Source organism: Chrysemys picta, chromosome 11 (genome assembly GCF_011386835.1).
Source record: "Chrysemys picta bellii isolate R12L10 chromosome 11, ASM1138683v2, whole genome shotgun sequence".
Lineage (NCBI taxonomy): Eukaryota > Metazoa > Chordata > Testudines > Emydidae > Chrysemys > Chrysemys picta.
In genome coordinates, this window is record NC_088801.1 from 47,205,323 (window position 1) to 47,218,682 (window position 13,360).

A 13,360-nucleotide genomic window follows, 5' to 3' on the forward strand; every position below is an offset into this window, starting at 1 on the left:
GCTTGACTTCTGCTCTCACCAGTAAGCCAGACTGACCTTGTCCTGTTCTCTAACACAATGGTATACCAATTCAAATTAAGACACTATGTTAGCAGAAAGTACAATCTAATTGTTGAGCACATTCTGGCTAATGTAATAGCCAGTGCCCTGAATCCCAATATAGTTGAGTGTGCAAATGTAATGGGGTGTACAAACCCCACACTGGGCAACGTGGGGTTAAGGGATTTTGGGCTCAGCACCCCGCCACACTTGTAGCAAATGCTCCATCTGCTGGAGGAATTAAAAAACAGGGAATTAGGCCCTTTGGGTAGCAAAGCTGGAGGTGAGCAGACCTGCAGACCACAGCTCCAGCAGAGCAGAGGAAAGCCTAAAAGCTCTGACACAGCTGCCCAAAGGGACCCTCCCTGAGGGAAGGGAGGACCCACCTTGGAGACAACCAGAGAGGGAAGTATCCTGTGGACCTTGGACATTGGTAACCTCCTCTTACTTATTTTGGTTTGGATTTCCCCACTAGGAGAAAGCCTTGGACTAAGCTGACCCCATGGGGAGTGGGGTGAGAGGTCCTGGGAGGACAGGTTTGGTTGCCAGACTACTGGTAGAACAAAGGGCTCTGGGGCAGAGCCTGGTGGAGTGGGAAGGTCTGGGCTCCACTCCCCACAGCTCCCTTGGCAGTCAGGGGTTGTAGCCATGACCAATAGGCTATACTCCCTAACCAGACCCTGAGTGAGGAGCATTACATTGAATCCCAAAATTTTGTATTCCTAACCAGGTTCTCATGCTGGTGTATAGTGATTAGGGTGCCATTCCACCCTCTGACCTATGCTCTAGGACAGTGTTTCTCAACCAGGAGTCTGGGGCCCCCTGGGGACTGTGAGCAGGTTTCAGGGGGTCTACTAAGCAGGGCTGGCATTAGACTTGCTGGGGCCTAGGGCAGAAAGCTGCAGCCCAATGGCATGGGGCTGAAGCCTGGGACTCTGTGCCCCACCACTGGGGCTGAAGGCGAAGCCTGAGCAACATAGCTTTGCGGGGCCCCCTGTGGTGTAGGGCCCCTGGCAATTACTTTGCTTGCTACGCCCTAACACCAGCCTTACCTTTTATATGCAGAAAACCAGTTGTTGTGGCACAGGTGGGCTGTGGTGTTTTTACAGCATGTGGGGGGAGGGGGGGCGCTCAGGAAGAAAATGGTTGAGAACCCCTGCTCTAGGATATGCTTGAAGTTAATGAAGGACAGTCCAGAAGCCCAGTGCCTTCCAATCCTGTCCCAGTGGCCATCTGGTCAGGGATTCAATCCCTGGGGAAAATGGCAGGGAAAAAGTGTTCCAAATGCAGGGTGAACAGAGGGTCTGCAGTCAAAGGCTCTCTGACTATGTGCTTAACAAGGAATCTTCCAAAATGCAGAATTTCCACAACTAATTTGAGGTTTAGCAAGACTGTTTTCAGATTATAAAAATACTACCAATATAATAAATGAGAATTTATATAGAGAGTTTGTTCTGTTGGCAAAATCAAACCCAAACAGTAAATATTCCATTTCAGGAAACAAGCCCCTAATCAATTACTGTACTGTCTAGCCAATGACACAAGATGGTAAACTTACTGTCACCACACACACCTTCTTTAGCCTGTACTTCGTAGGAGTAACCAGAACCAGGGATGTTCAGTATGTTTCCATAATACCTTCCGTCCTCGGACCTCAAATTATTTACATACTTGAATGAACTAAGTCTCACAAAATCTGAGATTAATATTATCCCCATAGATGATGAAATTGAGACATTGAGAAGTTTAAAGATTTCCCCTTATCCATCTATCTCTTATTTTGAGTTCAATTAACACTACTATGAAAGTGAGTAATTTATTTTTAAAAGTGACTCTTTTACTCTAGTCATCTATTTACTTGTCTATCTTTTCTCTCTTATTTTGCCAATAATGTGTATGAAAGAATTGCTTTGTGGTTGAAATTCATTTGAACAATGACTGCCTCTGATTCAGTAGTGTTTCTTTTTGTTACTCGTTGTCTTGCCATCAGAAATTCAAGATTCTAAAGAAGTATGCAATAAAAAATTGCTGTAACAAGGAGAGATTAGCATAGCAGTCGGCTTCTTGGAATGCTAATCTACTACTTTTCAAATGAATGTCAAGTAACTGGCCATTGCATTCAAATATTCTAATCACCTCATCTATTTTAGTCTATTATCTCTCTCCAAAATAAAATACAATGAATAATGTTTGTTTCAACATCACCAAAGACATTTAGTTGAAAGATTCACTGAATTGCTGGAATTCAGCAAGCAGTGATATATCATCATTACTGGGTACAGACAATCATTATTAAACACCCAAGTGCTGCAGCAGATCTTTTCTTTGCATTTTATCACATGAATATTATCTTGGAAGATGGTTATTGTATGTGTGCTGCAGAGCTAACAAACTGAAAAATCTTTCAAAATTCTTAACAGTTCAGCTCTTGATGTTTCCTTGTCCCATATGCTATGTGGCCAGCAGGATGTATTTAGTATGCTGATTGGCACTTGTAAGGAGAAATACAGATTAGAGTACTTAACATAAACATTTATTTTCACCTTGCACCTTATTAGTACTGTATGTGACAGGGTGGCTTGGTCCTGGGCTGAATGGCCTGGCACTATATGCCAGCCCTGATTACAAGATGGGCATTACCTGAGAGGAAACAGGGACTCTAATATAAAAGGCAGCAGGAAGCTGTAGGGGACAGGGAGAGTGAAACTTCCGGAGGCAGGAAGCTTGGGAGACAGTGTGGCTCTGGGGCTGGTGGGAAAAGCATTCACAGGAAGTATCTGCAGACCCCTGCCGGCTACAGCCTTTGAGTGGGAGTTGAAGCGAAGGGAAGATGAGCTCTAAACTTCGTGTTTGTTTTAGACTTTTGAGTTCTGTTTTTTGACAAATACTGTTACCAGCCTGAGGAGAACAGGTGAAGAGCAAATTAAACAACTGATCTTAGAAAGTCACTGGAGACTTCAGTGACTAATTGAAGGGGAAATAGAGACAGGACAGCCACAAAAGCAATCCTAGCTCAGATGGGGTGCTTGGAAGGCAGTAAGTGGCCACTGTGGTACAATTTGATTAGCAAAATGACAACTCCACTTTTTTACATTTGGTCAAATATCAAACTTTACATATTTAGAAATATTCAGCTTCCAATCCCATGTAAGGTGCTTAGCACCCTCAACTCATATTGAAATAAATGGAAATTGAGGGATCTGAATATCTCTCAGGATGATCAGCACCTCACAGGATTGGGTATCTTAGCTAGTAAGATATTCAGGGAAGGATTCATGTCTTCTCCAGTCATCAAACACATCGGTGACGGTTCACAAATTAATAATAATCAATCTTCCTCCTCCTAGAAGGCTCGCTATGGGTGTCTTTTGAGTTCTGAATAACATGAATATAAACACAACTTGCAATCTCATAATGATTTCAATGAGACCTTACCCATCACCCCCTCAATATATAGATAACAGGGAGCATCTATCCTGCCCTTCATTTCATGACAACCAGTCTAGATTCTTCATATGGAGAGAGAGAGTGCATATGGAACTGCTGCATACTGATCCAGAACAAGTTCAGAGACAGGATGGCATGAATGACACTGAGCAGTAAACCTGTGGAGGTACATTTTGATGGAGATTTTAGTTACTTTTCTTATTTTGTAGAAGTATCTATTGGAGGAAGTAGAGAAGCAGGCAAAAAGATTCTAAATTCAGACCACTGGTCTTATTCTCACTGAAACTGCTTCTCAGAGCATTGGTAAGTTATAGTGGAGGTACTGAGGTGTGGAAGAGAACACTTGCATTTACGAGCTTTGGCTTTATGGGGTAAACCAATCACAACAAATTGAGGCATGTGAATCAGAAACCAGAAACTTAGTGCTGGCAATGTTTTAAATCATTCCAGTGGAAAATACGTGGAAGTATTGTATGAGAGGAGAGAAAAGAAAATAAGTGCCAGTGTGCAGGAGTTTACACTGGAGTAGAGCCCACCCAATATTTCCATTGCAGGGGTGCTAGTGCCCCCCTGGTTCCTGTGGCCCTGTAATTCAGTGTAGCTCCATTGGCTTCAATAGAGATATATTGATATACAGCACCTGAAATTCTAGCCTGCAGAATTTTGGATGCTTAACCTCTGAACCTTTTTATTTTCACCCATTACCAATGTGAATATCTTCCTTTAAATTCTGCTTTTAATAAATGATTGTTGGGGTATGTTTAACTTCCATTTTATGTTGTGCATTAAATTATTGCAAAGCAATTTATGATCTTTTAGTCAAAGATGCTTCATAAATAAAAATGGAATGAATTTCTGTAATTGCTTTTTGTGCAATTTTATAAAGCAAGTAGGAGTGGGCCAGCTTCTGCTTCCAATTAAAAAAACTCCAGTTTTTCTGTGGTTCCACTGTGAGATGGATCAGGCCCAGAAACTCTTTTTGCAGACAGGGATTTTTTTAAAAGCATTTTTACAAAGCATTTTCAGTGCTAGAATTAGGAAAAGGTAGCAAAAGATACCTTTTACCATAATCTGGCAGGTATGAAATGCCTCTTTGTAATTCTATGAGTGAATCTAATTACCTAAAAAATTCAATTGTCTTGAAGTTATAGGAACTATTGCTTCAAACTTTTCCTCTACTTTTCTTCAAATTGCCATGTGCTAAATACTAATTAATTTGTAACAACTAGTACATATATATCCTGTAAAAGAAGATCAAGTAATTAATTTGTAACAACTAGTACATATCTATCCTGTAAAAGAAGATCAAGTAGAATACAAGAGTAAAACTTACATGAGACATTGTCTTCTTGCAATTACTTTAATGCCTCTCTACATGCCCAATACCTCTCTGAAATCCTTCCTTGGCTTTAGGGAGTAGAGCAATGGATATGGAGGAGGAAATCTTTAGCAATCATAAAGGTGCTTTCCCACTGTCCTCTTTCAAAAATCAAAAGTGGAGCTCTGTGGGTACAAGACAGAAGTCTGACTTTCTCTGCATCAATGAATGTGACTGGGCAAGAATTTGGCCTCCAGGAAGTGCAGTGAGCAGTTTTTTTATCTTTGTGGGAGCAACTTTAATATCTAGAAATACCCAGTATTTCAGATTGTCATTTTCCCCACTAATATTGACATAGGCCTCAATTTAAGAAAGCTTTTTGAGTCATGACAGCAGTTATGAACAGGTCTAACTTTTGTCATGTGTTTACATGTCATTCTAAATGGCAACACCAATATGTGTGCAAGTGCTTTCTTGAATCAGGGCCTAAGTTTTAGATTTTTAAATTTAACAAGAACAAAAAGAATATTTTTGTACTTACAGCATTCTATACAGTGTCTTTCGAAGGATGTTGTAATAGATTTTTATATCTCTGTCCACAAATAAAGATTAGCTGCATCTTTCTTATTTGCCTACCTATGTTGTAGCTATATAATGATCTTCAACCTCATGAGCATTACAGAATATATTTTTAAAAACTCTTATTTTACATTTTATCGGTTTTCTTATTACTCCTGAAAACTCAACAGGAAATATTAGTCAAGGGGAAATCCTAGTCTGATTTATTTATGTAAATTTATTGCCTAGAAATGATTGATTAATTAGCTGGAATTAATTTCATTTACATAGTTAGTGCATTTTCTGTTTTGTCTATAATTTTCCTCATTAGGTTTTCCATAAAGGCATAAGTAATTATGCAAAATGCACTTTAAAATACAAATTACAGCAATCAAAATAGACACATTCCTTACAAGTATATGGTAAAGATGATTTGAGGAATATTTATGCAGTATTAACTTTTTGGTTGCTTTTTTAAAAATTTGGTTGTTCGCAACATCACAAACTTTTGTTCAGTTATAAATTTATTATGATTTTGCAATTATTTTCTGATATTCCCCCCCCAATGCTAAGTGTTCTATTATTGGAACAAGTGTGTGTGTGTGATAGAGTAACATTGCTTTAACATTGAAACAAGATTGTTGATGCAATTTAAAAAAAACCCTCAAATTTTCAAAGAAACATTTCTAAAATTATTTAAAGAGTGATTAACAAAATCTCTGAGGATTGTAGATCATCCTGGGGATTCAAAACTTCACTATATGGATTCTCAAGCTCCTCATAAACCCATCTGGTCCTAATAACCATTCTTTACTCCAGCAAAGCATAATTTTTCTACAGGTTTAGTACAGGCCCAGCAGGCTTTTCTGCCGAAGTTTTAAAAAAAAGCTTCCTGGCTTGAACCAGTTCCCACTTAGGAAGAATGTTCTTGTTCATGCTTCAGTTGTAATTTCACATGAAGGGCTCACAGGTCCATTATAACCAGCAATTGACAGAATGATGTTGCCACTCTATAGTACATCATGAGACCTCTTTAGGACTGTCCCCTGTGGGTGTCTAAGATAATGAATACCATGAGCAATTGACAAATTGCAGCGACAGGGTCAGGAATGGTGTCCCCCATGTGGAGGCCTGAAGCTGCTTTGTAACTGGAGCAGTGCACTATTTAATTCCTTCACTAGATGAATCTTAAACGATGGAATTGAAGTACAGTCTAGCTCGCATTAGGGCACAACTATTCTCATAAGACAAAGAAAGAGACTGGAAAACATTGCAGTCTAACAATCTGAGAACAGGAATGGAAGCTACTCATTCGCTCTGTGACCTCCAGCAAGTTACTTGATCTCTGTGTGTATCAGTCAAACCAGATAGAAAATTGGGTTAAAATTAAAAGCAGACCATCACTGAAAGCCAGATGTGCATCTGAGTTTACTATTCTTGGCCAACTTAAACTTTGATTGACATTTACTCCGACTTCCAATTCCCAAGCTAACTTGGAAGGGTCTGCGAGCCATATCCACAGTTGGTGTGAAATGGTGTAGCTCCCATAGAGCTCAGTGGGGCTACACCAGTTTATACCAGCTACATATGAATCATCTTTCATTCTCCCCATTTAAAAAACAACATTATCTCCCCCCCCCCTTTCATAAAATATGATCATTTCTTTTTTAGTTCAGTGTTCACATTTCTTCTGTTCTTGAAGACCTGATAAAGCCAAGCCAATCTGGGGATTTCAGTATTTTGAATGCGAATTTTCTTCTGGTAAGTTAGGTAACCAAGAATATTGAGCTCAAATGCAGCATGTGGTTTTATGACCAATATGAAAAGGATGCGCATATTGTCAATGAAGAGGAAGTGAGAGACCAGTGATTTCAGGAGTGTTTGATTATAGCATAACTAACAACAGTGGCAACCATTTTAGATAGGAGTGTCATAAACACCACATATGCTCTAAATTACATTATAGCAAAATATATCTGAGGTTGCTGTAATTTATGCTTCATGTAACGGCCTTGCATCTAGAAGGGTTCATATCACAAGTCAAGACTTGGTCCTATGTGTGAGTACATATTAAGATGCACTGCGATAGGCTACAATACAAGGCTTTAAGGTACTAAAACCAGTCTACAGTAACCTAATGATATGTTGAAAGGGATTCAAAGCTCTGTTTCTGGTAATGATTCATTGTGTCCAGAGATGGTGCATAAGGGCATGTAAATAACACGTTGGTAAATGGGCTTGAGTTAGGGGAGTCTAATAGAGTCTGTTTGATTCTAAAGAAGGGTGAGACTAAGTCTGTGTAATTTACACACTGCTGGCTCTGGTTGAAAGTCTAAATTATGTTATTTTAGACTGAATTTGTCTAAGGTCCCAACTCAACAAAGCTATTTAGCCTGGGCTGACCTGAGTAGTTCCATTGACTGTATACTGTATTTTCTCCCAAACTGTGTTAGTTTGCAGTGGCTGGAGATGACTGTCTTACCTCTTTCACCAAACACCTTGTTTTTACAGAATCGAATTGCATTTGTGACATTGAATGAGAGGGACTGGTTGGGAGGGAGGGGGAATTGGTGATGAATTAACAAGTAGTGAATTTTACTAATACAATCCAGTCCTTGATGAATTAACTCCAACAAAATTAGCTTTTCTTTTAACTGACTCATTTCTGCCCCCAGATATTGTCCACAATTCCATTTAAATTTATGGTAGTTCATCTGGTAGGCAGAATTAGGCCCAAATTTGGAACTCATGATTTCAGCTTGAAAATTGGAAGACACATTTAATATTTAGGTAGAATATTTATTTAAAGCTGCAACATCACCCATTTATTGCTTTTTTCCATTTTGAAAGCAACTTGAGTTACTAATGAAATTAAAATATAGGAAAGCATTAAGGATCAATTTATACTACCCTCAAGCTATACTGTTGGTGTTGTCAAATTTACCACCATCTTTTCATTCATAACTCAGTTTTAAAATAGGAAATGGCTTAAATCTGTTTGCCTTGAAGGACCTGGAATTAATATATTCAATTTTTCCTCATCCCTATCCCCTTTCTGCACGTTCACACCAACTCAACATCACACAATTAAAGAAGGGCAATAAAAACTGCAAGGCCCTGGCATCCTTGTTCAGGCAAAATTCCAATACGTTTGAAATCCCACTGAATTCTAGCAGAGTTTCTGCTGAGAAGGCTGCCAGGATCTAGCTCTCTAATGCAGTCACACAAAGTCAGATGAATAAGCAATCAGCACTCATGGATATTGTGCCAAAACACAATGTGCAGTATGCGAGTGGAGATTGATTAGCTGTTGTCTTGCACTGAGATATTTTGCAGGAAATCTGCATCACAGTACATCGTTTTCTGTAGGGATAGATTTCCCCAAACCCACCAAAATCCAGCAGAAGACACTGCTTCAAACTGTGGGCAGGTGTTTCCATCCAAAAATAATATTCTTCTGCAACTGCGGGATCTGGAACACTCCTTCAATTATCATAATATCAGCATTACCCCACCATATGTTCCTCTAGCCTCTGTATTAGAAGGGAAATATCCCTTTATAGCCCTGGCAAGGTTTCATCCAGCACAGATATGAATAGTACAGGTGGGTCTTAACCATAACTCAGAAGCCAAATACCTTGAACTCTGGAAAAATTCAGATCTACATCTGAGTTTTGCAATTGTCACTCTCTTTAAAATGGGTGAAGCCAAATTTCTGGAGCTAAACGTTCACAAGCTTTGCTGCTTGGACTGCCTCTCAGATGGCAAATGACTAACTTTCTCTTTTGAGGCAAGAACACCTTGAAAAGGAGGAAGCAAGAACATGTATTTGGATCTCCCCTCCCCCCCAAAAGCCACTACAAATAAACGACTAGTTTGGGCCTGTATGCACCACTGCTGAAACAGGTCTGGGAGGCACTATATTACAAAGACAACCAGCCAAAAGGACAATCCTCTCCTTACCTTCCCCTTATTTCAAGTGGTAATAATCTTGTGCTGATCTGTTCCCACAGAAAATTATGCCGTGAGCTGGTTGGGAATTTTTTAACAAAATGTTTGTTGTCAGAAATCTTAATTCCTTGAAAACACAACTCTTTACAGGAAAGGGTCAGTTTTGATGAATTTCTTAAATTGAAAACAAATATTGCTATTTTTTTAAACTGTAGAAATGTTTCATTTTGACATTTTTTAAATGAAAAGTTCCTGTTTCCTGATTTGACATGACTTTATTTTGAAATTTAAGCTAGTTACTATTAATTAAAAAATGGTTGACATTGAAACAATGTTTCAAAATAATCAAAATGAAAATTTTTGACCCCAACTGAATTGTTTTTAGGATTTTCGGTTCGTGGTTGAGATTTTGACTTTTCATCCGAATTTGGGGAGGGAAAATTTTTCAAAGTCTCAAACTTTTGCAGTAGAGGAAAACAGTTTTCTGCCTACCTCAAATTATGACTGTCTTAGCTGTGTTGTTTGGTACACTGTGGGTGGGAGCATTTTGTTTCCATTCATTCCTCACTGCTCCTTGTCAACTTTCCACCCACGGCTCAGGGAGTGGGGAAGGCGACAGGGAAAAATAAGTGGACATGAAATTACAGATAGTCCATGCAAAGGTACAAAGCCCTGCATGGTGTGAATTGCAAGTCACAAACTAACTGCAATCACAATGAAAATTCCCTCTCTGCTCGGTAAATCACAGTAGTTTGTGTTTTTACATGTCTCAGAGTGAGATGGTTTCAGCAAATTCTTAAAGTCATGAAAGCAGAATTAATAACATTCTTTTGGTTGCTTTTTTGGCTTTTCTTTTGGTTGTTCAGGGCGGAGTGTGAGTCAGGGGGAGATGTTTATAGTGTGCAAAGAAAAGAGAAAACCTGGGAGAATTTTTTAAAAATGCAATAGAATAATCAGGTGAGTAAAGTGGAGAACAAGGGGAGAAAGTATTAAAACACACTCCTTGTGCTCATTTCCATTGTAGAAGGAAAACACTCCCATTAAAACTTCCCAAGTTAGGAGTGCAGGATAGAGCCTCTAGTATCATCACTCTGGAAGGTGAATGGACTGGCATAATTAGTACTATTACTAGTTACATATAGCTAGGGGGTAAGATCTGTGTGTGGTGTCATTCAATAAAAGGTTTTATATACTGTAACAAAGCCTTATAATGATGGTAGAGAGCAGCCTACAAAATTAGGTTTTTGTCCTTACTATAATTCTTACAAAAATTGGCCCAAGTAATGATATATTCTGACAATTCTTTGATGAAATAATAATTATTAATTGCAGTGAGAGTATATAGAAAAATGCGAGAGTTACTGCTGAACACACAGAAAAGAACATGTGAACTGTGAAGAGATAAAAGAAATGCTTGTTTGAGTTCAAGTGGCAGGATTACACTCAATGTCAGAAAGCCTTGGTAAAGGGCAATATGTAATCTGTGGAATTAAGTAATGAAAAAATATTTTTTCCATAAGGAAACTAATACCACATATTAGACTTTCTGCAAAAAAAGCCTGATCCAAAATCTATTGAAGTTAATGAATTTTTCAATTTACTTACTGGGATTGGGATCATCTCCCCCCACCCCGCCCACAAACTAATTTTCTTCCTTCCTGTGTTCTGGATCTTTGGCCCACCTTATGTCAAATATTTGGACTTTGGTAGGTTGTTCACCTGGTTGTACTTGTGTATTCATATCCTCACTGAATTTTATCAGTGGAGTTTGACAGAACCTTGCTAAGCAAGACCCGACAAAGATTTTAAAAGGAGTGTTGGCATGCTGAAAAACTTCTCTTGCAGACCTAGCATGTGTGGGCTAATTTTTGCTTGACATGCTAGACAGAACTCAGAGGAATTCTGGATATATCTGTAATTTAGACATATGACCTGCGAATTCTGAGTAGGAGTTATACATTACACGCTCTCCTGTGGAGACTTGTCTGCCAAGAACTTCTTGGTCAGTGTGAGAGTTTGTCTGTATCACATTAAAAAAATTATGCCATTATATTGTGGTTTCTAACAGTTTTAATAATATAAATACTTTCAGAGCTCATTAGCATTCTTTATGGGACAACATGTGATCATAATATATTTACAATATGTCTTACACAATGTTGTTAATGACTGGTATTTGAAATAGATTTAAAATATAAAGGATCTAATTCTTTCTGACTTACACCAGTATAAATAAGGGGTAGCTCCACTGAAGTCAGGAGAGTTATGCCCTGTAAAACTAAAGTAAGTAAAAGGAGAAATCAGGCCCATAGGGTGGAATTCATTCAGAGCAGAGGGCTCACTGCAGGTCCTCCAGGGGCGGCTCTATGTATTTTGCTGCCCAAAGCACGGCAGTCAGGCAGCTTTCGGCGGCACGCCTGCGGGAGGTCCGCTGGTAACGCAGATTCGGCAGCATGCCTGCGGGAGGTCCGCCGGTCCCGCGCCTTCGGCGTACCTGCCACCAAATTGCTGCCGAATCCGCGTTACTAGCGGACCTCCCACAGGCATGCTGCCGACGACAGCCTGATTGCCGCCCTCACAGCGACCACCAGGGTGCCCCCCGCGGCTTGCCGCCCCAGGCACGCACTTGGTGCGCTGGTGCCTGGAGCCGCTCCTGAGGTCCTCTACACCATTTAAGCTCTGCAGTGAGCCTACCTAGATGGGGAAGAGCAGAGCGGCCATGCAGTGGTAGTGGAGGTTAATACTGTTTTATTAGCAGAGATGCAGCAGCTAAGAGCCTCTGCCACTCATCATACTACTTGCTCTACTCCAACGACCAGCAATGTCCTGGTTACAATACAGATGAGCTTAAAGGAAAAAGCCAGAGATATAAAAGCCAAAAGGGACACAGTTGGAAGGCAGAGTTTTCCTATTTAAATGAACAAAAGGCACTTCTGAAAAATGAAAATATTTCCTGAAATGGCCAATTTATGTAGCAGCTGCTACTACCTTACGGCACTATAGACAGATTTCTATTTGGTACACTTCCTTTTAACTTTCATAAATTCATCATGAGAGAGAATGTATTTCCCAATGGTGAAATGGAAGCCCAAATACATACATACACACACACACAAAATCCATTTTTAGTAATGTACGTTATGTTTCATTTAGGTCTCCATCCTCCTCACCTTCATAACAGACTATGCCTATTTATGTAATTTGTGAGCTAGTAGCTCAAATAGCCAGATATGTTTTCTTGTAAGTGATGGTCTATAAGAATTATAATGAAATAATTGTAAAATAAAAGAAAATGCTCTGCATGTCTGGTAACTTAGAAAACAGTACTGGCCCACTCATACCCAAACTATCAGAAAATGTATAGGGAAATTCCATTCTAATAAGGAAACATATCCGTATTTAAAAGGAATATTATCTATTGTTATCGAAAGCACTGCCTAGCTGGACCTGATATTTTGACCTACCACTTGTCCTATTTAGTGATAATCATTTAGTCCTAATCGTATTGTGCTTCTCGGATAATTGGTGTCAAATATTAAACACATTTAGAACAATAAAATCAAAGAATATTAGATAGAAAAATATATTATGGCCATCTTAACTCTCTACCACTGCAATTGTTCCCTATGGAGTCTTTTGAGTCCATAGTCCTGTTGCCTGTTCTATGGTTTGTGTATTAATTATATAGATTACTTAAGAATTCCCAGTTACTCTGATAGGTTCTTGTCCCAGGATCAGGCCCAGTATTATTAAAATTACTGTTCAGCTGGAAACCCTGATGTGCAACACATACACTTAGGAACACTTCTATATTTGTCATAGTTTTATAGATACAATTCACAAAGTTACCAACACTCTAACCCAGCAATGTAGGTAGAGATAATACAGGACATGCATCTGAACATCAAAATACCCACACCCTCCCTTGCAGAACAACCTGAAAGATTAGTCATTATCTTTCTCTTCACCATTGCCAGTGGCCATCATTGTGGCACCTTCCAAGGGCTACATCTCTCCCTCCTCAAATATGCAGGCTGGGATACAATT